The 21794-nt window shown below is 50.4% G+C and overlaps 1 pseudogene; it reads right to left on the bottom strand.

Annotated features, from left to right (window-relative positions):
• Positions 1 to 15668: 15668 nt before the first annotated feature.
• On the bottom strand, positions 15669 to 16621 carry LOC136996637 (olfactory receptor 10K2-like; annotated as a pseudogene).
• Positions 16622 to 21794: the final 5173 nt, after the last annotated feature.

Below are 21794 nucleotides of genomic sequence, written 5' to 3' on the forward strand. Positions count from 1 at the left end.
CTAATTTGTTACATCAACTCGGGAAGTGATTTTACGATGAAACTAGGCGCTAATTACGGGCTATTAACTCGGGAAGTGATTCTACGATGAAATTAGGCGCTTAAGTACGGGCTAAAACCACAACATCCTGTAATGAGGGCATGTACCCCGCCTGAGATAATTGAGTGGAGCCAGCAAGGCGGCAATGTTAGTTTAGATAGCCTAATATGGCGATGGCGAGGTCACACAGTTGTAAAATATATGCGTGACCTGAGGGTCGCCACTCACAATGCAGAGGAAGACTCCAGCCTTCATCCCCACGACCGCCAGAGGGCTGAAGAAGACCCCCTAGCAACAGCCGGCGCAACCGCAGAAGTTACAGGAAGTGCCATGTATACCCGGAACTGGAATCACATCTAAGGAGACTGTGAGGGGGGGGTTGCGCGCGCCATTGGTGGGGCAGGAGACTCCCCGGCCGCCCAGCGCTGTTTTGCTTACTTGTGACTTGCTCAATTATTCTATTAAATTGGAATTTATGCAACCCGGCCCGAGTGATTGTCAATTTGTCACGTTTACCTATAACAATTTTGGTGCCGTGACTCGGATGCAGGTCTCCCTGGTTTCGGGACTCTGACTCAGGGGAGGCGCCCCATCCCATCTTCGGATGGCCCCTGAGTGGGTAGTTCCCCTACCATAACCTGTATTTCCGAACCCTAAATCAGGACAAGTAAGCAAAAGAACTGCAGTACCCCGTAAACTTTGTGCACGAAGATCCGAATGAAGACTCAGGACTGAGTGAGTATTGGTATGCGGTTCCGTTCGGTTGGGGTGGGATACCCGGAGCACATCTGAGTGAGACGTCCCCAGGGGACAGAGTGAGTGCGGACCCTCCAGGAGGGTGATTGTGTAGCGGGGGACCGAAAAGGGGCACCCATCGGCCGACTGGGCTGCCCACTGCGAAGGGACAACCGTCCTAGCAGTTAAAGACTCGGGTGGTGTGAGTGCGGTCCCCTGCGGAAAGAAAGAGAGTGACTGGGGTGGCTGCTCTGGAAGATGGGACAGAAAAAGAGCAAGTCTTCTGATCCCATAGAGGGCTTTATGGTACGGTTACCGGATATACCGCCCGATAGCCCTTTAGGATTAATGATTAAGTATTGGAACGATTGGCCCTCCAGAAAAGGCAAAAGCCGAGAAAAAATGGTACATTACTGTATGCAAGTATGGGGTGGGAAGCAGATTAGAAGAGACCACCTTTTTTGGCCAGTATACGGGTCTTTTGAAAATTGGATATGTCAGGCTCTAACTATATATGTGAATTCAAAGGAGCCCTTTAGTTTAGAAGAAAGTGAGTATGCTAGTTTATGGATAAGACCAGATACTCGGACCATGATATTTACCCTGAAAGAGAAAGGTCCGAGGAAGAAAAGCAAAATACTGGAGGAACTTCTCGTTTCTCCTCCCCCCTGTATTCCCTCAGCTCCGGCTCAAAATCCAATACCAGCCCCTCCTCGTAGCCCCTCTCCAACGACCCCAGACCGGGATCTAGACCCTCCTAGTTCCCCAGAAGAAACCCGAAGGGTCACGAGGAGTCAAACGAGGGGAGGTGGGCGATCTGATCAGCTGTACCCCTTGCGAGAACTCCCCATGGGAGGACCGCAGCCGGGGATGGGATTTGTGTCCATGCCCCTGAGTTCAGGGGACGTACGGGATTTTAAGAAAGAAATGGGGAATTTATTAGAAGACCCTTTAGGGGTGGCTGAAAAATTAGATCAGTTTTTAGGTCCTAGCCTTTATACATGGGAGGAATTACAATCCATCTTAAGCATATTATTTACAGTGGAAGAAAGGGAAATGATCCATAGGGCTGGGATGCGGACTTGGGATCAACAACACCAACAAGGTCCCGCAGCAGATATTAAATGGCCCACCCAACGGCCGGACTGGGACAATGAGAATGCTGAGCATCGGACACATATGTCCGATTTGAGAACCATAATAGTTCAGGGAATCAGGGAATCTGTTCCCAGGGGGCAAAATATTAATAAGGCCTTCATGGAACAACAAAAGAAGGATGAGACACCAACAGAATGGCTCAAAAGACTTAGAAAAAATCTGCAACTTTATTCTGGGGTAGACCCCAGTACCCCTGTGGGAAAGGCTCTATTGAAAACACAGTTTGTAGCAAAGGCCTTTCCAGATATCAGAAGAAAGGTAGAGAAGTTAGATGATTGGCAGGATAGGGGGCTGGGCGAATTGCTGAGGGAAGCTCAGAAAGTGCATGTGCGGAGGGAAGAGGAAACCCATCGGCGGCAGGCAAAGATTCTGATGGCAGCAGTCCGAGAAGGGCAGAGAGGAATCCAGGCCCAATCTTCTAGGTCGTATAACAGACCTAAAAGAAAGCCACTTCACCAAGAAGGACAACCCAGAGAAGTTGTGACGAGGGACTTGAGGCAGGTTGAGTGTTTTTATTGCCAGAAAAAAGGGCATCTGAAGAGGAATTGTAAGAAGCGAATGCAGGATGAGCAAATGTTCCAAGAAGATTGGGGGGGGGTCAGGGGCTCTATCTGCTGGGGACTCATAAAGGAACCAAGACCTTGATAAAATTGAAATTAGGTCCCCAGCAAGAAGAAGTAGAATTCCTTGTGGATTCTGGGGCAGAAAGATCTACTGTCCAAACGGTACCCTGGGGGTGTAAACCATCCCCAGAGAAATTACAAGTGATAGGAGCTAAGGGAGAACCCTTTAAGGTCCCAGTAATTAAAAATGTGGAAATAGAATCAGACTCTTGATTAAGTGTTGGATCCTTTTTATTAGTTCCCGAAGCTGAATATAATTTACTGGGCTGAGATATGATGGTTGAATTAGGAGTCAATTTAGAAGTAGAGAATCAAGAATTAGTTATAAAATTACGCACCCTTATATTGAGGATGAGGCCAAAATCAACCCTGAAGTTTGGTATACCCCAGACTCAGTAGGGAAACTAGATATTGCTCCCTTTGAAGTGAGTATACGGAATCCAGAAATCCCTGTTAGAGTCAAGCAATATCCAATGTCACAGGAAGGGAGGCAAGGACTCCGACCAATAATCCAGAGGCTAATAAATCAAAAGTTACTGGAGCCTTGTATGTCTCCCCATAATACCCCCATACTACCCGTAAAGAAATCAGACGGGACTTATAGATTGGTACAAGATTTAAGATCAAGTGTTTACCCTTAGCCTTGTTGGAGATACGAACTCGGCCCAGAACTGACACAGGAGTCTCCCCTTTTGAAATGTTATATGGGATGCCATATGATTTAGAAATACCAAAAGAACATCCTAAAGCAGAAGAGAGATTATTGCAGAAATATATTACAGAGCTTATGAAGAGAAGACAAGAACTGATAAAGAAAGGACTAATAGTACAGAGACCTCCACTAGACGTAGCCATTCACCGAGTTAACCCTGGAGACAAGGTTTTAATTAAAACCTGGAAAGACTCGTCCTTGACTCCCCACTGGGAGGGACCTTTTCTTGTCTTGCTTACCACAGACACTGCTATTCGCACCGCAGAGCGAGGATGGACACATGCCAGCAGAATAAAAGGGACGATCTCAGAATTATCGTGGGAAGCCTTTGGAAACCCGGACAATTTAAAAGTAACCTTTAAGAAGAAACCTGGAAACCTCGATAAGTGAGACCACATTTTGTAAAACCTAACATAGTATTTGTTATAACCCCACACTGTATTTGTTATCCCTTTGTGTTTTATGCATGTAGGGTTTGTAAAGGGAAGTAGTGGACTCATTCTTAGTACGGGTATCTCCCTAGCGGCATTTGCCGCCCCTGTTACGACAAAATTGACTTATTGGACATTAAAAGATCTTAAGAAAAGATCGGTAGAATGGTGGGAAGCCTTTGTTAAAAGGCCAACATTAAAAACACCAATTGTAGGTGGAACGTGCCGTATGTTGGGTGTCTCTCTCGAAAAACTGGGAAGCCTTTCAAATCAGAAAGGCACATAAAGGAGATTCCCCTGAAGAATACGGCTGCTGTCGAGAAGACGGTACACCCTGCTGCTCTGAGCAAAAGAGTAGGCAGAGGAGACAGAGACGTATAGAAACTGTGGGGATCGAGGCCAACAAGCCACCTCCTAAGCAGGAATACCTAAAGTTATAAGACCCAGACTCTTTAAAGTCCCAGAGACACTTGGCATCACGGATCGCCCCTCCAAGGCATTAAGGGTTCGTAAAATATCTGTTAACCAAGCCGTGGGTCCACTACTCCTCTGGAAGATGATTGTGCTGGGCTTATTAGGAAGACGAATCAAAGGGGAACATAATGTACACCAACCCTTTAAATGGTCATTAATAAGGTGGGAAGATCAAAAAGTGATCCAAGTGCGAAGTGTACCCAGGAACCCTACATTCACACCTACCTTGTGTGAATTGGTACCCATTGAGCCATGTTCGAGTCGAAGAGAGTTCGGGAAACCGTTTTACTTTTGTCCTAGTTCTAATCCTGGGCGAGGATACTGTAACTACCCAAACTCTTATTATTGTGCTTATTGGGGATGTGAAACTATAGCCTCTGACTGGACTCCAGAAGCAGGGTTAGATAAGTTTTTATCAGTAAAATGGGGGCCTTCTGGGTGTACCCCCCCCTAAAGAGGATTTCCAGCTGGGGTATCAGGGAAATCCCCACTATACCCCCCCTGGGAACTTGTAAACATTTAGTGATAAATATCACCTATCCGGAGGATCCGGGATGGTTTTTGGCAAAAACCTGGGAAGTCCATTACTGGGAGTCCGGGACCGATAGAGGTGGATTAATTTTCATAAAGAAAGATGCTCTCCCTGGCACAGGAGGCTGTTGTTCGATTTGATGAACAAATTAAAAGGGACCAAAACAAAAAGGGGGGATTGTGATATGTGCTAATTTGTTACATCAACTCGGGAAGTGATTTTACGATGAAACTAGGCGCTAATTATGGGCTATTAACTCGGGAAGTGATTCTACGATGAAATTAGGCGCTTAAGTACGGGCTAAAACCACAACATCCTGTAATGAGGGCATGTACCCCGCCTGAGATAATTGAGTGGAGCCAGCAAGGCGGCAATGTTAGTTTAGATAGCCTAATATGGCGATGGCGAGGTCACACAGTTGTAAAATATATGCGTGACCTGAGGGTCGCCACTCACAATGCAGAGGAAGACTCCAGCCTTCATCCCCACGACCGCCAGAGGGCTGAAGAAGACCCCCTAGCAACAGCCGGTGCAACCGCAGAAGTTACAGGAAGTGCCATGTATACCCGGAACTGGAATCACATCTAAGGAGACTGTGGGGGGGGGGATTGTGCATGCCGTTGGTGGAGCAGGAGACTCCCTGGCCACCCAGCGCTGTTTTGCTTACTTGTGACTTGCTCAATTATTCTATTAAATTGGGATTTATGCAACCCGGCCCGAGTGGTTGTCAATTTGTCACGTTTACCTATAACATGGACCTAGCGAAAGCCTTCGATTCGGTCAATCACCACCATATCCTGGAGGTCCTCCGACAGAAGGGCGTCAATGATCATATAATTGACATCATCACCAACTCATATAACAACTGTTCAAGTAGGCTTGAGATAGGGGAAACCTGTTCTGAAAAGATTAAGATCCTCACCGGGGTAAAGCAAGGTGATCCGATGTCCCCATTACTAGTCAATTTAGCGGTAGATCCATTATTATGTAAACTAGAAGAGATCAAAGAAGGATTTAAATACGGTAGCAGCTCGATATCATCATTAGCATTCGCAGATGATCTGGTCCTACTCAGCGACTCATGGGAGGGCATGCAGAAGAATATCCAAGTGGTGGAAGAATTCTGTCATGCTACAGGGCTGAAGGTGCAAGCTAGGAAATGCCACGGGTTCATGATAAGGCCCACTAAAGATTCTTATACTGTTAACAGCTGTGACCCGTGGGAAACTGAAGGGGCTCAGCTCCATCTGTTTGAGCCTGGCAGCTCCGAGAAGTATTTGGGCCTGGAAGTAGACCCGTGGGTCAGACTCTCGAAGCCAGAGTTGAAAGAAAAGCTTGACACCTGGGTGAAAAACATCGGGACAGCCCCGTTAAAACCACTGCAGAAAGCAGAAATCTTGAACAGGTATGCAGTCCCACGGGTGCTGTATGCAGCAGATCATTCTGGTGTGAATGCCTCATACCTCCAGACCCTGGACCTTGCCATTAGATCGGCAGTGAAGAGCTGGCTTCACTTACCTCCCAGCACATGTGACGCCATCTTATATGCCAGCACAAGTGATGGCGGCTTAGGAATTGCGCGGCTGGCGAGACAAATTCCAAATATACAGGCTCGCTGGTTGCATCAAGTTGCCCAGTCCTCTGATATCATCACGAGAACTATTGTTCTCGAAGAGGGGATCCAGAGGGAATACAACAAGGTCTGGATCGCCGCTGGAGGAAGGGCTGATAAGATTCCATCGATCGGAGAAGAACTACCAATGACAATTCCGGTTGTACTGGGAGGCGGCGAGGCTTCATCCGAATGGGAGATGTCATCACCCAGAGTCATCTATCCGGTTCCTAGCAAGTGGAGAAAAAGAGAGTTAGAAAATTGGGCCAATCTAAGATCACAAGGCCGTGGTATAAAGAACTTTGAGAATGATAACATCAGTAATGATTGGCTCGTACACTACCAGGGTATTCCCCACAGGAAGCTTTTAACAGCAATACAGCTGCGGGCCAATGTCTATCCCACTAGGGAGTATTTGGCACGGGGGCTGGGAGAACTGTTCCAAAGGGGTGCAGGCATTGTCCTGCAGAGTGGGAAACTTGTTCCCATATTATCGGATACTGGCCGGCGGTTCAGGAGGCCCGAATTCGTAAGCATAACATCTTATGTGGAATGCTGGCTGAAGAGGCCAAGAGACTGGGGTGGTTGGTGTACATCGAACCGAACCTCAGGGATAACAACAATGAACTCTTTCAGCCGGATTTGGTTGTAGTTAAGGAGCACTGTGCGAAAGTAGTGGATGTAACTGTTTGCTACAAAAGTGAGTTGTCATCTCTAGGTGACGCCACGGCAGAGAAAGTCCGGAAATATCAACATCTGGAAGAACAAGTGAAGGAAATGACGAATGCGGAAGAGGTGGAGTTTCTGGGATTCCCGATTGGCGTTAGAGGGAAGTGGTATAAAGGCAACGAGAGTCTCCTCACCGACCTTGGACTCTCTACCAGCCTCTTGAGGAGGATAGCGAGACTCTTTTCACAAAGGGCGCTCCTGTCCTCTGTGGATATTCTCCACATCTTTACAAGCAAAGGTAAGGATGTGTAATTTCTTTTGATTGACTTATATGCTGTGACTTTGTATATACAAAGTCCGTCTTCAGAAGGCAACAGTAAAATTCTTCACACAGACGACGTGGGGCTTGCTCTGTCTTCTGTACCGCTGAATTTTGCTCTTGCCCGGCTCTCTTGTGGTTGAGCCTGGATAGTTGGGACATGGGATCTAGTCCCCAGATGACGCGCACCAAATTTGACTCGGGCGGACGGGCCGCCTACCAAGCCCAACTCGGAAAAGGTGGCATGGAATGTTCCATGGTTCAATAATAGCCAAATGCCTCATCATCTAATTAGTGATGCGCAGGAATGGATGAATGAGATTCCCACTGTCCCTACCTACTATCCAGCGAAACCACAGCCAAGGGAACGGGCTTGGCGGAATCAGCGGGGAAAGACGACCCTGTTGAGCTAGACTCTAGTCTGGCGCTGTGAAGAGACACGAGAGGTGTAGGATAAGTAGGAGGCCCCACGCGCGCACAACCCATGCCGCAGCGCGGCCGCCAGTGAAATACCACTACTCTGATCATTTTTTCCACTTACCCAGTGAGGCAGGGGGGCGAGCCCCAAGGGGCTCTCGCTTCCAACCCGCTCCAGGGACAGCGTCAGGTGGGGAGTTTGACTGGAGCGGTACACCTGTCAAACCGTAACACAGGTGTCTTAAGGCGAGCTCAGGGAGGACAGAAACCTCCCGTGGAGCAGAAGGGCAAAAGCTCGCTTGATCTTGATTTTCAGTCAATCGCTCCTGTCTTTTTTTTTTTTTTTTTTTTTTCCTCCTTTCCCTAGCTGCTCGGGAGCGGGTTGATCTGGTGACCCACAAGCGGCTGCCGATAGGCGGGCGGCAGCAGCGGGTCGACCTCCGGCGCATAACTGCCCACACGGCAGGCTGCGGGGTAGACGTGCTGCCCCGCTCGCCCGCTCCGGTTGCGGCAACTGATCTGCCGGGCCGAGGGCCAGCCCGAATGCGTGGGTCCGGGGGTAGACCTGGTGTCTCTCTGCCCACTTCTTTTTTTTTCCTTCCCCCCGCCCTCCCCCGGCATTGGCAGGAAGTCCTGTTGCCGCTATACCGGGGCGGGTGGCCTGGCGGCCTTTTCCCCGGGGAGGGCGCCCGCCCGAATGCGCGGGTCCCGGGGTAGACCTGGTGTCGCGGGAACTTCCCCCCCCTTCGGGGGGGGTGGTAGACCTGGTGCCCCTCTCCCGGGGCGGCGCAGAGTGATCGTCAAGGCCCGGCCGGTGGGGATGGGACGGGGACGGCCGTTTTTAACGGTTCCAGCGCGCGGGCCGGGGGTCGACCTCGTCCCGCCGCACCCTCTGCCCTGCGGGCCCCCCCCCCACCTCGGAGCTGCAGGTTGCCGGCCTGGTACGCCCTTCCCCGTGCGGCGGGCCGTGCGGGGTGTGGGGGGGGGGGATGTCGGCGGAAAAGGGTGGCGCACGCGGGCGCGGAATCTACTTCCCTGAGCGCCCGGAGAAAAAGCCCGCGAGTCCCTGGGCGGCGGCCGGGGGGGGGGGGCGGCGCGGGGTTCCAAGGTTCTTCCTCAGCCCCCAGCAATGTGCCATCCCCGAAGCTTCGGAATGCAACGGTCGGGGCCGGCCAGCGAAGGGAGCGAGCAGGCGACAACGAATGGGAGGGGAGGCAGAGGGACCCCGGGGGGGGTGGTAGTGCCGGGGGACAGAGAAAGACAGACACACAGTGCCCGCAACGGTGCAGATTCGCGCACGAGCACCCTCCCCTTACTGTGGGGCCACGGGACTCCTACCTTGCGAAGGAGCGAGCGCAGCAGGACTCCCAGCAAGGTCCGGTCGCCGCGGGGGGGGGGGGGGGAGTGGGTTGGGCGCTGTCGCGGGTTGTCGGCGGGCAACAAGCGCGTGCAGCACCTGCTTCCCCGAGTGCCCGGCCAAGATAGCAGGTCCCGGCCGGCCGGCGCCGACCCGCCCCGCGCCACCCCGCTGCGGGCGCCGTGCGCCTGCGCGGATGGCGGGGGGGGGGGCGCTGCCGGGGAGAGAGGCGAAGGGAGGGGCCCTGGGGGTCCCCCCTGCTGCTGCTGCCGCCTCGGGACGCCGGTCAGCTTGGGGTCAGGGATTCTTCCTCAGCCCCTAGCGACGTGCTGGCCATGAGGTTTAGGAACGGCCGGGGCCGGGGCCGGGCATTGAAGGGAACACGAGGGAGCAAGCAGGAGACGAGGAAAGGGGAGAGGGTGTTTGGGGGGGGGAGGGCACGGGGCCGGCCGGCCGACCGATAATAAAAGAACAATAGAAAGAAACGGCGGAGGGTGGGGGAAGTAAAAGAAAGAAGAGAAAACACCACCGCCACCACCAGCGAAAAGAACCGCGCGCGGGAAAAGCAAGCCCAAACGGCCACTGCAGCAGCCTGCATTCGTAAACGAGCCCTTTCCCCTGCCCTAGCAGGTCAGGTCGGGGGTGGGGGAAGCACACGGTCACATTCCAGCCTGTGACTATAGTCAATTCATCTTATCCTTCACAGAGTGGTGGTAGGGTCACCTATTGCCTCTGTGCCATAACTAGTGTTATAGGTAAACGTGACAAATTGACAACCACTCGGGCCAGGTTGCATAAATTCCAATTTAATAATTGAGCAAGTCACAAGTAAGCAAAACAGCGCTGGGCGGCCGGGGGGAGTCTCCTGCTCCACCAACGGCGCGCACAACCCCCCCTCACAGTCTCCTTATATGCGATTCCAGTTCCGGGTATACGGGGCACCTCCTGTAACTTCTGCGGTTGCGCCGGCTGTTGCTAGGGGGTCTTCTTCAGCCCTCTGGTGGTCGTGGGGATGAAGGCTGAAGTCTTCCTCTGCATTGTGTGCCATATTAGGCTATCTAAACTAACATTGCCGCTTCGCTAGCTCAGCTCAATTTTCTCAGGCAGGGTACATGCCCCCCACCACAGGCTGTAGGATGTTCCCACAGATGTTCCCAAGGCTGTTTCTCGCTGATGTAACAAGTTAGTACATACCACAATACAAGATGTTCCCAAGGCTGTTTCTCACTTTGATGCAACAAATTGGCACATATCACAACTAGTGTATTGATAATTTATGTGCTTACATGTCCACAGCAAGCAAAGGGTTTTTAGCATAAAGTATTGCTATTAATTATGTACTAATTTGTATGTCTTGGGTGGTTGAACTCAGGTTATTTGGTTTTGGTTATTTGTCCTTTTCCAAGATATGCAAGTACAATTTCAGGGGTTTCATCTGGATCTCTTTCAAAATGACAAGGTCATTTTGTGTCAAGACAAATGTCTTGGGCTTTGGTGGTATTCCTCTCACAAATAAATCCTTGTTCCCGTACAACACATGCGTTAACATCAACGGTTTGCCATTTGTTTCTGTTTTGTTAGGCCCATACTCGAAGTTCTAATGCATAGTGTATAGTGCCATTATGATTTAATCCCAGCACAATGATTGGGCATATGGTGTATACTGAAGCATTGCGTATTGTTAAGACAAAGGCTGTGGCCTTATTGTTGATGGGGTCATAAGTAAAATGGACTAAATGCCACCAAGGTTGGGAGTCTTTTTCAAATTTAGTTGCATTATCCCAAATTACCTTTTGAATTTCAGTGGGTAAGGTGCCTCTTCGCCTTCTCTTATAATTGTTGCTGCCATAGATTACATCCAGAGTTGAGCTTGGATACAACTAAGAGCTAGAGAAACATTATCTTGGGCTACACCAAGTGCATCCACAATCAATTGGTGGTCCTTTTCATTAATCCTTTCCCACTGAGGCAATATGTCGGACAGGAGCCATTGATTAGTACTCAATGCTAACAGGGAAGATCGTAGTGGGTGTTCCAATTTATTTCAATCACCCGTTGCGGTGCTTAGTTTATTTATGAGCACTTCCGCATCTATGCTATTCAAGACTCCCAGTCCAGTCCCTAAAATTCTGGTTGCATCTCTCTGTGTTCGTTTTGGGGAGGTGAGGATTTATCCATGTAGCCAAGATGACCATCCTGCATAGGATGTGCTTAGGAATTGTGAGCATGTGGGCTTTACAGCAGAGATATTAATTTGCATTCATAATTCTACTCGCTTGAGTGACTGGGAAGGGTTGAATAGGACCCATTGTTGGCTTACATATTTGATGGCATAGGGTCTGATTTCTGAAATCTGTGGGGATAGCTTTTTCTCATCCTTTTTAACAGCAGAGGTATTTATGCTGGGGGGAAAGGTTCTTCTTCTCATCTTGTTGGATGCTGCAAAACAAAAAGGTAGAATAGACTCATCTCAGTGGGGTTTTCTGGACAGGTTACCCCATCAAAAAGAAGGAAAAATCCATCGTGCACTAATTCTATGTTTTGCTTCCAGTAGCTTCCTATCTATATATTGGTACAGTTTCACATCTTGAGAGAGTGAGATTGTCTGTAAAAACTTCGCAAGTGCGGCATGAGCAATTCTGTGTGAATGTCCATACCCCTGTGGGAGTCTGTTAAAGGTATATTGTATTCCCTCCCAAGTGAAAGCAAACTTCTCTTTATCCTCCTCCTGCAAGGGGACCATAAAGAACATAGCTTTCACATCTAGCACCACCATCCATGGGTATGCAGCTGCTTGTAAAGTAGCTGTTAAGTTTGCAATATTTGGTACAGCAGCTGTTAGTGGGGCTGTATCAGCACTCAGGTGCCGATAATCAGTTGTCAAATGCCACTTCCCATCTGGTTTCTGAACTGGCCAGACAGGGCCAGACATGGGGCGTGGGTTCTGGAGATAATCTGTCATTTCTCCAAGTCAGCTGTGGCTTCAGAAATTCCATTTTGTGCCACAGCAGAAATTGGATATTGCAGTATGCTAGTAATTTTTGAATCAGGGAGTGCAGGGGCTGCGTCAAGTACACTCACTGCAGCCTCCCTATTTCTACTGGGGTTGGAGTCGAAGTCTGAGCTGAAGGACCACGCACTGTTGTCTGGCAGGCTCCAGGTTCATCCATTTAAAGCAGCAAAACCTACAAATTTTTTTCATTGTGATCTTTAACTGCAAAGCCGGTAGTCAACATGCGCCTCTCACCTGGGAGCCATAAATTAACCTTGGCAGTTTGGCACACAACACTTGCTCTGTTCACACCAGTAATTTTAACTCTTTGCCATCCGGATCGCACACCCATCCCCATCTTCTTGGCATTTTGTTGTGTTAGTATTGAAATTTGTGCTCCCCTATCTATTAAAAACTTCACCAATTGTCATTGAGGACCGACTGGAATCAAGATATATGGGCCATTATCACTTATCCACTGATAAACCTCTACTTGCTGGACAGGCAGACCCAATTGCCTTCCGGGCATTACTTGCCTTTTTGCTTCATGCCCTGCAATTCTTCCCTAAGGGGGAGGAAGGGATTGTCTCTCTCTCTCTCTGGGAGCTGGCGCCCAAGGAGTCAAAGTACGTTCCTTCCTTTCGCCATTATCTCGTTTCTGGAATGCTTCAGTCAGACTCAAGATAATGCCAGTAGACTGACCTTGAATCGCGACTCTGGGAATGCCTAGGGCTAAGGCTTTCCTCCACAATCCATTTCTGCATTCTCGAGATTCTGTTTGTGGGTCTTTAGGCTTACTTCCCTTTGATCTAGTTTCTGTTCCCCATGGGGGTATCACTGGTCTCACCCTACGATCTCCTCCACGGGACTTCAGGTTCTTGTTCTCATCTGTTGGATCTTCCCAGCCCATTTCACGGCTGTGGTTAACAATGCCATGCATTAATACTGCCCATGTAGGGAGTTGCCTGCGGGGGGGTATGTGGCGGGGTGTTGTTATCACCTAGTCTTTCACTGCATTCTGTGTCTCTTCTTATCTCATCCTAATTTATAATTAAATAGGGTTTAAGAATTGCCGGGGCTCCTCTAATGAGTGGTTTTAACACTGCCGAATCTACTATAGCAGATATTGGGATATCACCGCGTCCTCCTTGGTGCATGGCTTGTATGTAAGCAGCTTTTGTGACGGCTGTGGAGAGCTCACTTATAATTGTAATGGGGATTATGGAAGGTCCACCTCGCTCCATTGTGCCTATTCCTCCAGCCCAGTAAGCTACTCGACTGGTGATAGAATGGGGTATATCTGCAGGGCTGGGTCCTAAATGTAAGGAAACTCCCAGACCCCAATAGCCATTTGCTTCATCCTCACTCAGCGTTATTCGGTTGCTGCCACTTAGGCAGATTTGCCACAAGTATTCAGTTTCAGTTTCAGCTGGTTTTCTGCTATATCTCCTTTGCAAATTTGTCAATTGTAACAGATCCCAGGGAATAGTTTGCATAGTATGTTGTGGAGCACCACCCCAAGGTCCCTTGTTTCCTTGGGTTTTAACAATGGGTTTAGCTTCATAGTCAGGGGGATTTGAGGGGAACAAAGGGTCATCTTCTCCTGGCTCGCTATCATTGGGATCAGCCCAGATGTTTCCGTCCCAGTCTTCAGGGGATACTATTAGTTTCCTAATCTGTACGCTGTTGGGAGGCAGGCGTGGAGTCTGCATAAGCGTCATCTCGACCTTTTCTCCCAACTTTTGTCTTTTCTCCTTTTCCTCCTGTAACTGTTTCTGCAGTTGTTCAGTTTTCAAAGACAGGAACAACTCAGTTGCCTTTTTACCTTCTATTTCTTTCTTTTTAGGTATTCTTTATCAGTTTCCCAATTATGCTAATTGTCACGAGCCCATTCTTCTGAGAAGTTGGGACTCAAGTTCACTCCATGCCTCTGTAAATGATCGGTGATACGACTTGCTATCCTGCTGACTATGCCACAGGGCAGGCAACAGCAGGTGCAGCACCCGAGGCCCTTTGAGGGCAGTGGCAGCAAAATAATATATTACCAATATAATGTATGAAATATAGATGAAATAATTAGTAGCATCATACAGGAAATCAATGAAGAATGACATAAAGGAAATAATGCATGAGGGAAATCCTCTGCTTTAATTCAGATTTACCAAAGGGAGAAGGTTTTGCTCCCGCTGGATTCTAGTGACCCTGGTGAAATATGTTTTCTTCATATCTCGCTTGGACCATTTTTTCAGACACTTCTTTCTTGTTGTCCTTTTTCTGTCCTGGTTCGGTCTCAAGTCACTCTTGATAAAGCCTGAATATGCACTGTGCAATGCATAAAGCATCTCCATAATCCTTTCAGAAGTCCAGCAATGTCTTTTGCTTCTACAACATCCTCTCGCCCATCCTCTGCCTTGGCAATTGCAAGGCGATATACAAAGCTGTGGAGGACACATGGCTGTACCTCTGACATTGTGAGAAACCCTAGAAATTGAGGGAAAAAATAAGTGTCTTTTGTTTTTTTCTTCTCTGTCTCCTTCTACCTTTTCACTTTTTCCAGAAAGCAAAGCCTATTTCTTTATTTAGTGCTTGAGGACTCTGCTGGAGAGATCCTTGTTGGCTGAGGGCTGGGCATTGCTTGTGTTCTGCTTGGTGCCCCGGTTTGGAAAAAGAGAGCTCAGCCAGCCCTTTGCTCAGACACATCTCAAGAGGTCCCGCTGTTCAAACAAAGGATGTGCTTGGCTGCAGCGGGAAGAAGTTCATTTTACAAATGCTCAGTTCTGCAGAACAGTGAAGAACGGTGCTGCAGGAAGAGTCTTTTCCCCCCTTGAAGGAGATGTCCTTCCTGGTTTTGCTAATTCCAGCTTCACAGCTGGCTCCACTGCTTTTTGAGAAGGCACTGTGATGTGGGAGGAGAAGCGTGCTCACAGGGAGAGATCTTATTATTTCGTTTTTCTAGAGCAGGTCTTCCTGAGGAGCCCTTCTGTAGGTCCGTCTGGACCGCATTCTCAGTCTCACCTGTCAGTGGACCTGAACTTTCCAGCTGTCTCAGGACTCGGGTCTGTGTCCAGGTTCACACTTAGCCCATGGCAAAGGCAAGCTGATGCAACCTGATGCAGCTCACTTGCTTTGCAGGCTCTGCTAACAGGCACTAGAATAACATGCAGACGGACGAATGCCGGAGCTCAGGGGCATCTTGATGTGCAAAAGGAGCACGGTCCTGAGTTTGCAATCTCCTAAAAAACTAAGCATTTCACCCTGAAATGATTTCAACACCTACCTTTCTTCTTTACTACCTGGGTCAGGTGAAAAAATGTCACCAAAGAGCCTTTCCAATCCCCAAAATAGAGTTGTGCACATGTGGGTTTCCAGAGCCATTGAGCCCTTCCAGAAGGGGGTGCCTTTCATCAGGGTTCATGTTTGCACCTTCACCATGACTTGAATTTATGAGGTTTTTATGTCAGGTCCTTGCCAGCCCCAGTGAGCTGCTGTGTCATTCCGAGAAGCTTCTTTGTGAGTAAGAGAGGATGCATGGAAAAGGGGTGATGTTTTCTTGGAAGTGGAAGATGTTGGCTGAATATACACAAGGGGAATAACCTCTTCACTGGAAATCTTTCTGAGAAAGTCTGTTTTTTCTGAGGGCTTTTTGAAGAGCTGTTTTGACATCCTTGTTCTGGAGGCTGTAAATCATGGGGTTGAGTAGCGGGGTGAGAATGGTGTAGGCAACTGAGATCACTGCATCCTGGTCCGATGAGTAGCTGGCATTGGGTCTCAGATAGATGAAGGAGGCACAGCCATAGTGCATGATCACCACCGTCAGGTGAGCACTGCAGGTGGAGAAGGCTTTGCGCCTGCCTGTGGCTGAGGGGATCTTCAGGATGGCAAAGAGGATGAAGAGGTACGAAATAAGGATCAGCGTCAGTGGGATCAGAAGGACAAAGAGGCACAGTGTGAAGACAACAGCCTCACTGAGATTGGTGTGAGCGAAGGCCACTCTGAGGACCGGGGCGATGTCACAGAAGAAATGGTTGAGTTTCCTGGAGGCCTGGAAGGGCAAGCAAAATACCAAGGTGGTAATGGTCTGGGCAACCAGCAAGCCACTGAGAGAGCAGAAGCAACCACCAGCTGAACACACAGTCGCCGAGTCATGATGTTGTTGTAGTGCAGGGGGTGGCAGATGGCCATGAAGCGGTCGTAGCCCATGGCGGCCAGGAGGAAGGAGTGGGAACACCCCAAGAAGAGGAAGAAGTACATCTGCACAGCACAGCCCAGGAAGGAAATGGCTTTCCTCTCTGCCAGCAAGTCTACCAGCATCTTGGGGACAATGACAAAGGTGTAGCAAGTCTCCAAAAACGACAAGACACAGAGGAAGAAGTACATGGGTGTGTGCAGGCTTGGGTCAACCCTTATGATGGTCATGATAGTGGTGTTTGTGCTCAGAGTGACCAAGTAGAGCAGCAAAAAGACCACAAAGAGCAGCTTCTGCAGCTCTGCCAGGTTGGAGAACCCCAGGAAGATGAAGTCCGTGGCCAGGGTTTGGCTGTCATTTTCCATGCAAGCAAAAGGCTTTCTCTGAATGTTGGGCAGGAAGAAAAGCAGCACCCATCTCACCAAAGGTGCAAGGAGCTGTAGTGACAAAGAGAATCTGCTAGTGTCCCTCCTCAAAAGCCCTTTCCTGGCCTCTCCCTCCCCATGCTGGTTGCCCTCCTGGTGCATATGGGCTACTGTGCTTTGGTTGAGGCTGCACAGCTGTGTCAGCTGTGGAGTTGCAAGACAGAAAATGCCAGTTCAAAGTCTCTCACGCACAAAAGGGCTGTGCGAGCTCTTGGGGACACGTGCAGAGCTGTGAACGCTGAAGCGTCCAAGCTGGCCTGAGCGATGCTGCCCTGAGCAGCTGGAGGAGCAGAGCAGGGAAAGGCAGGGGGTTTGAGCAGTGCAGCCAGCTCCCACTGCTGATCTGCACAGACTGGCTCAAGCCACGGGCTGTGTGCATTGTCTGCATGCACACGCAGGCTCCTGGATGCCTTGGGCTAGCGGTGGCATGTTGGGATGTTCCCTTTCACACCCGAAGGGCAACAGTGCAAGGGGGTCTTGCGTGAAGGAGGCTCAGACCCTCTCTTCCTTCGGCACAGGGTTGATTCACACCTGGGTGGTGGGGTCTAATCAAGACTCTGCTACAGGTCCTCTCCCTCCCCTCCCTTGTGAAGAGTAAGGCTGCAGAAAGGAAAGCTGTGGAGCCAGGGGAAAGATGAGCCCAGAGCCCTACCTGCACTGTCCAGAAGGAAGTTCAGGCATGGAGCAGGCTTGCAGCCCTCTGCGCACTTGTAGCTGGAAGCGTCCCCAGCCTCTCCGAGAGACCCTGTCCTGTCCTTGTGGGTAGGGTGGCAGTAGCTTTGAGCTCTTCCAGGAGACTGAGGTACGTGCTCATTAAGGACTGCTATGTCCTCACTTGGCGACAGATGTCATTAGTTGGTTGCAATGGGCATAATTAAGAATTGACCTCCCTGAGGCATCCTGGCCATACCCTCAGCAGCTCTCAGCAACGGATGTGTGCTGAACTCAACACACAAGGCCTTTTCCTAAGCAATAGCTAGGATCAAGTAGGCACTTTTAGTCCTTTCTTTCTTGATGAAAGTGGGCAAAAAAAAAAGTTTCTTTGGCAATAGTGGCCTTGCCCTTCATTGCTCCTTTCCACCCCGTCACAGCCCACCACCTCTCCACTGCACTGGCACAGTCGCCCGAGGTGTGTACTGGGACTCAGTGCAGACCAAGGTGTGATGGGAGAGCAGCAGGAGTGTGTTCAAGAAGTAGTACTGCCCAACCCTTGGTGAAAGCCATCTGTCCTCATCTTGACTCGTATGAAATGCACAGCTCTGGGGCACAGCTCTTCTCCTGAGAGAGGTGCCAAACGCAGGCCAGGAGCTCACTTCTTGCAAGAGCCCATTTCTCTCTGCTGGGTCAAGTATAAATGTCCGTGCTGCGGTGAGGGGAGATGAAACCATGTGTGTTACCAAGAAACCATGGCTGAGCGCACAGCAGCCCATGCCAGGTGCTTGCTTGGGGCTACGAGACACTGCTGGAGAGGAGGAGGAAGGTGAAGCAAGAGCTTGCATTCCACAGGAAGGATGCCTCCATGTGCCTGTTGGAGGTGGAGCAACCACTGGCTGAGCAGATCATTGGCTCTTGCGTCTCTGTTCTCCACACTTGAGAATGTCACCTAGGTGCAGACAAGGGGGTGTTGCACCAGCTCACCTCTAGCCCCCCCAAGCTCTCAATCCCTTGGGCATGGAGGGGTGGGGGGGGACCATCTGCTGAGATGTAGATGTCCACAGCATAGGCCCCTACGCTGAGTGGGTCACCCTGGCCTGTCTTGAGTGGAGCCTGCAGCAGAGATTTCACCAGATATGAAAGGAGGTCAGTGCAGCTGGTGGAAAGAGGACACCCACCCTTGGTCGGGGGCTTGATGCTCTCAGCTCCACTGGCAATGTGATACAACCTGGCCTGACTGTGGGCAGACCCAGCATGCTCCCTTGCTGCTGCTGCTGCTGCTTGGGATGCCTCATCTGTGCCAGGGTGTCCTGGGACCCTCCAGGCCAACTTGGCCTGCATGGTCTTGGCTTCCAGAGTGCTCTCAGTTTCCTGAGAGCGTCTTCCTTCAAGGACCTCTCCTAGGCCTGCAGGCATCTTTGTTGTCCTCCTCTGAGTTGAGGTGGGCAGGAGAGGTGGATCAGTTTGGAGCTGGGTTGCCCAGAACTGTCTCCCGTGCTGGAGCTGGAGCTGAACTGGACACACACACTGCCGTCATGCATACTCAGAGAGTCTGTGCAAGGTTTGGCAAGGGTATGGCTGGCACGTGCTGCTGCTTTTGACTTCCATGTCTGGCCTCCTGCTTTTCCAGCCCCCTGAGGGAAGGGGTTCAACATGCACCTGGAGCAGTTCTGGGCACCCAGCAGTTCTGGTTCCCTTGGGAGGGGAACCAATTCTCCCAAGGACTCTTGTCCCATGTCCCCAGAGCTCTCCAGACTGGCTAATGTTAGGACACGGTAAGGCCAGACCCTGGAGTGGGCTAGTTGCTGGGATGCTCTTGGCTGTCCTGACTTGCTCTTGAAGGAGCTGGAGACTGAGGGTGTGCATTGGCATGAAATTGTCTCAGAGGAGGCTTTGCATTTCTCTCTGCATTCAGGCAGCTCCGTATGAGCCATGCATTGACGGGGAAGCTGGGGAATCTGGATCTTGGTGAGAAGGTGCTGAGATAAGTTGTTCTCTCCTCCTACTTGTGCACGTGCTAAGACAATCTTTGCCAAGCACTCAGGATGTCATATACCTGGCAGAGCACCAGCTAGGTAGGTACAATCCCAGAGAGCTTGATCAGATAGTCACACTGAGAAATCTGTGGGGAGACCCTCTGACTAGAGTCTTATTGAGGGCATTAAAGATCTGCTTTGGAGCTGATCCCCTGGTCTGTCTGGGTTGTCAGTGCAGGATGGACTGTAGCAGAAGACCCACCACATCCTAAAAGTGGGCACCTGTGCCTGGGAGGTGAATTGTGCCCAGACTGCATGGGCAAGCTCTTCCCTGGCCACCTGAGGAGTCCAGTGAACCAGCTCAGGTAGAGATACTTCCACTTGGGACTTCTGGAGTTAGGTGAACTGAATCCTAGCCCGACATGTAGAGTAGGAAACCAAAGGGGCGAGATCTGCCTGCCCACCCATGGGTTTCCACTGGAGTCCTGGGCTGCCCAGAGCATGACCCTCGAAAGGCGGTGAGAAAGCCCTCCCACCCCCCACCTTGTTATTTTGGGTTCATTATTGTATTTTTCAGAAATAGGCTTAAAATACAGTATTGCACTACCTCAGGCCCAAAGAGAGGCCCTAAGGTACCCCAAAGAGCCCTTTGTTGTGTGTGATGGGTACTGGGATGATGGCCAGGAGCTTGCTGGGGGATGCCCCCTCCTGCCTGGGCTATTGGAGCACGGTCCTGAGCTCCACTCTGCGAGGAGAGCTGACTTGCCAGCATGGCGCACAAGGAAGCTGACACTGTGCCGGGGAAACCTGGGGGAGAGTTGCTGAAGCCAGGGACCGTGAAGTGCTGACCTCCCATTTGGATATGCAGTGAGCTTCTTGTTTTGCAAACAGTCCCACGCGGGATGCCTGTCCTCCGGAGACCTCGAGGAGGGACCCTCGTCTCGCAACTCCCCACGGGCACTTCCTTCAAGCCCTGGTGTCAGGCTCATGGAGGGGCCGGGCTGGAGGCAGGACTCCACTGCCTCCCTGTACTTCTGTGCCAGGCTGCTTGCAAGGGGAAGGGAGCATCGGATGGGTAGTCCCCACTGTGGGCTGGGCACCTGCGCTCCAATCTTTGGAGCTACTGATGTAAAAGCCAGGCAGCATCTGGCCTCGGATAACCACTCAGTCCAGTGCCTCCCCCCACCCCGGGGAGGGATGAAAGCTATTTAAATCCTTCTGTACAAGCCATGCCTGTGGGCATGCTGGAGATGGAGAGGAGAGGAGCATGGGATTGTCATGGGGCTGACGCGGCTGGGGGTTGTGAGTCCATCCTTCCTGGAAGAGCAAGTGCTCGCCACTTCATCATCGCTGCCTTCCCCTTCTGAAGCCTGGAGGGCAGAAGCAGTAGCAGAAGAAACAGGCAGAGTTTTAAAGGTATTTTTCTCACCCTTTGGCTCCCTCTTATCTGACCGGGGATTGTACAGGCTTTTGGCTGACGACTGCCGTTAAAAGTCAAGCAGTACAAACTCTTTCCAGCTCGTGGTGCAGAGCCGGTAAGTAGATAATGCTGTATGTCAGGTGAGGTCCTGGGTAAAAGCTGACTTTTTTTCCTTTTTTTTTTTAAGCTGAAGTGCCTGGGCCAGAGTTTTCTCTGAGAGCAGCCAGGGTTAGAATCTCATTGCTTGCAGTGAGATCCAGACCACCCCTTATGTGTGGTCCATGTAGGAGAGTGGCGTGAGGCAACACAGTGCAGGGAAGCAATTCCTGCAGTGCTGGGACGATGACCTCAAACTGCATCTCCTCTAATTTCCAGCACCCCCGCTGTCCGTAGACATCCCCCCACATCTGGTGATGTAGGGCTCCTCTTTGACAGCGAAGGGGAGAGGCACTTCCGGAATGTGAGTCACCTCCTTCGAAGGTAAATGACTGATGGGATCAGAAGAATCGCCATGAGAAATGCTTGTTCCCCTCTAGAAGGAGAATAAGAGAGACAGCTCAGGTAGAGACACATAAATGGTGGACATCCAGAATTAGGTGAGATGGATTCCCCCCCCTCACCCAGAATAAATAGTGTCACCACCCATGTCCTCTCCAGAAAGCCTCATGATCCTCGGTGACAGGATAGTGCTGAAATGTGATATTGCTCGGCCAATAAAAAAAAGTTAGAGAAGTGTGCATCAGTTTTCACAACATTTCCTGCAGGAGATGAAAGGCAGGAATTTATGTCTGACGTAGATGCTGTTTTCTCTGCTGAAAGCTGATCTGATGGTGCTGTTAAAATGTTGTTGCTGTTATGCTCTTTTCAGACAAAGCACAAATGGGAAGGGGGAATCAAACCATCCCAGCGGGGTTCATTTTGATTGGATTTTCCCACTTTCCTGAGCTCCGGGTCATGCTGTTCGTGCTGTTTCTCCTCATGCACATGGTGACCCTGGCTGGAAACACTGTGATAATGGTTGTTGTCAGGGCGGACCGGAGCCTGCACGTGCCCATGTATGTTT

Source organism: Apteryx mantelli, unplaced genomic scaffold (genome assembly GCF_036417845.1).
Source record: "Apteryx mantelli isolate bAptMan1 unplaced genomic scaffold, bAptMan1.hap1 HAP1_SCAFFOLD_63, whole genome shotgun sequence".
Taxonomy (NCBI): Eukaryota; Metazoa; Chordata; class Aves; order Apterygiformes; family Apterygidae; genus Apteryx; species Apteryx mantelli.